Source organism: Cynara cardunculus, assembly GCF_001531365.2.
Source record: "Cynara cardunculus var. scolymus isolate 2C chromosome LG 13, CcrdV1, whole genome shotgun sequence".
Taxonomy (NCBI): domain Eukaryota; kingdom Viridiplantae; phylum Streptophyta; class Magnoliopsida; order Asterales; family Asteraceae; genus Cynara; species Cynara cardunculus.
In genome coordinates this window covers 2,870,825-2,874,645 of record NC_037540.1, presented here as the reverse complement: position 1 = coordinate 2,874,645, position 3,821 = coordinate 2,870,825, and positions in this window count along the sequence as shown.

The window sequence follows — 3,821 nt, the reverse complement described above, 5'->3', positions numbered from 1 at the left end:
TCGATGAAGGAAGCGATGGAGGCAGGAAGCGTACCGTCGTCTGGAACAGTGGAGAAGAGAAGAACGCCGATCGGATTTCGCATTCGATGGTCGCAGACGATGGTCGCCGTCTGATGAAGGAGACGAGTTGAGAGCCGGATTTGATGAAGGAGACGAGTTGCGATGGAGGCAGGAAGCGATGGAGGCAGTCGCCGGATCTGATGAAGGAGACGAGTTGAGAGGACGAGAGAGGAGAGAGTGATTAGGTTTTGTAATTTTAGGGGTAAATGGGTAAAATGCTTCCTTGTTCCACTTAGTTCCATGGGGTGAGGAGGGACACGCGTGTTCCATATTTGTTCTAGTTAGTTCCACCTTGTTCCATATAAACACATGCCAAACATGGGACAAATTTGTTCTGTTCTGTCCTGTTCCATCCTGTTCCGCCTACCAAACGCACCCTTAATAACTTCCCTTCACAACGTGGGAAACAACCTTAAAGTCAAATATGGTCAAACTTTTCATTGACCCCAAAAATAAATATGAATCTCATCAGTTTATGACATAATCAAATAATATAAAAAATAGGTCTTAATTAGAGCAATTTGTGGACGGATTATCTGTTAGATTCGACATGTCTTGTCTGGTCCGTTAAAAAAGCGGGCTTGAATTATCATTATCGAAGAAATGAGCGGGCCTGGACTGGCTTTTTAAAATTAATGAACGGACATGAACAATGAAAAAAAAAATTTGGACAGATACTCATTAATATTTTTATAATAATTAACTTTTATAATTAAAGTTTACAAATAGAATTGAAAATTTTTAATACTTATCAATTTTTACTTAATTATGATTAATGATAATAACATTATTTAAAAATCTTAAATTTGAAAATGTAATTACCTCAATTGATCAATTTCTTATTATTTCATTTAGTCATTTTCTTTATTGATACTTCATATTCAGCGATACAATTTCTTTTCAAAGTATGTATGTTGTTATGTATTTACGTCAAATTTTAAGTTGGAAAATTTGTTATGTATTTTGAATTATTTTACATGACTTGTGATTTTATATAAGTTTTGTTTTATTAAAAATATAAGAAGATTTTTAATCTCGTTAGCCCATGAGCAAACTCAGTCTGTTTATAAGGCGGGTATGAGTAAGTTTTCAAGCCCGTAAAAATGGGTTTGGTTTTACCATATTAAGCTCGTTGGACAAAAAAATAGGTTAACCCAGTCCAACCCCAATAAATTGATAACATATTTATATATGAAAGTAAGAAAGAAATATGTATAATTGAAGTTCTACTAGAATAATAACTTTTATTTATTTATTTTGAAACATATAGAGGTTAAAAAGATTTAAAATTGCTAAAAAAAATAGAAATCATGATATTACACATTAGGGGTGTACGCGGGTTGGGTTTGATAGCTTACAACATTTTTACAACCCAACCCAATTATGCCGGTTTGAAAAAATTTAAACCCAACCCTTGCGGGTTGGTTGGGTTGGCGGGTTAGTAGTTATATAATTTGACGAATGAATAATTTATAAAACTTAAGTTTATAGACTATACTATAAAGTGTCATATCTAAAAATGTTATTATAGGTTTATATGACGTTTTTAGACGCTTCAACAAGTGTTTTAAAATTATCTTTAAATAAAATGTCGTATTAGTTACTTTATACAAATATTTTGAGAAGTGTCCCTACAACTCATCTGTTTATAAGGCACCCATGTTCATATACATTTTTCAAGTCGTGTCGTATAAAATAACTAATACGATACTTTATTTTAAAGCGTCGTAGAATTTGTTAGGACGCCCAAAATCATTCTATAAACATATTGTAATTCATTTAGATAATACATTTTTCTTGTTTAGTCCTATAAATAATCATATTAGGACGTTTAAACATTTTAGGCATCCTATAAGATCTAATGTTGTTGTAGCATAATGTTATAACTAAATATTTCTTTCTACTAAAGTACAACATAAAATAACAGGGTATTTAGATTGATGGATTCGTCAACAAAATATCTATTAATATCATTCATATTCTCCGACATATCAATTTGTTGTTGCTGCAAAAAGAATTTCAATAATTAATTTTCTCTTATTAATTAGATTATTTGTCATCATATATTTGATCGTGAATCTTTTTTAGTAACCTATACATTTAGCCAAAAAGAAATACAAACATAATATCAATAAAAAAATATAACATTTATATATTATTAATATATATATATATACACACACACATAATAAATAAAATTTTATAAAAATTATATATTAACGACGGGTTGGCGGGTTGGACAGGTTGAGATAGGTCAACCCAATTTTAACCCTCCTAATTAGCAGGTTAGCTATTTGGCGGTTAAACAAGTTGTATTTAATTGGGTTGTTAACGGGTTGGGTTGGACGGGTAATCCATGTTACAAATCAAATAGGTCGACACTTATATATCAAGTTATAAAAATTATTTGGATATTTTTACACGCATCCAATAATAATTTTTCAAAACTTAAATTATAAATCATTCCAATTTTTATTAAATAAGATTTTAGAAAAATCAGTTTTACTGAATTTATATGAATTTAATGGTTGAAAAATGAAATTTGTAAAAACATCTTCAATTAGGGGTGCTCAAAAACCTGATCAACTTGGTTAACCCAATCGAACAAGAAAACAGTCCAAATTGAAGCAACTTGATATTTAATCGAGTTTTAAAATCTTCAAATCGTAGATATTTTGTTGGAATTAGATTATGGTCATTTGAACCCAAGTAGATGAACCCGATATCCTTTTATTTATTGTATTTAATATGATTATTAAGTTTCTATTAATATATAAATTAGACAATTACACACATTTTTTCACATATATATATATATATATAGAGAGAGAGAGAGAGAGAGAGAGAGATTCAATCTCTTCTCCATTTCGATAACTCATTCGTATATATGTTCAGGAAATATGAACATATATATACAAATTGAGAAAAATAGTTGAACATGATATACTTACGAAGTATGAATACGTTATATCAAATGATTGATTGTGAAAAAAGAATTATGAATAGAGAAAAAAACATAGAAGAATATTTTGATAGACTAAAATATTAACCCAACCAACCCGTACGGTTCGCTTCAATTGACATTTTTTCAACTGCAAACATTAGATTGAATTGTTCAAATGCATCAAAACCCAACCAATACAACCTATGAACACCCCTATCTCCAACAACTAGGTATTTAAAAAAAATAGAGATTTGGGAAAAAAAAATGTTCTAACAATTATGTTAAACCTTCCTCTAAAATTAAAGAGTAAATTACATGAAAAAATAACGTACTTTAACTTGATTTTTATTATTAGTAACGTATTTTTAGAACTTTCATTTGGGTACCTAAAATATAAAATTTTAAACATTTAAATACCATTGTAATCAATTGAAGCATTAACTGGTCAACATGTTGATATGACGAGTGATGTGGTATCCAACTCAATATTATTTGCTAGTCAACCCAATTTTATCTCATCACTCGGCACATCAACATGGTAACCGGTTTATTTTTCAACCGGTTACCCTAGTACTTAAATGTTTAAATTTTTTACATCTTATGTATCAAAATAAAAGTTTTGAAAATACATTACCTAAAACTTGAATGAAGTTAAAGTACATTATTTTTTTAATGCAATTTACCCAAATTTAAAAAAAAAAACATATATATATATATATATATATATATATATATATATACTAGAAGCGTACTCGCGCAATGTAGCGAGATACATCGTGTTTTTAATATTTCATTTTATTCTTTATCTCAGTCGATG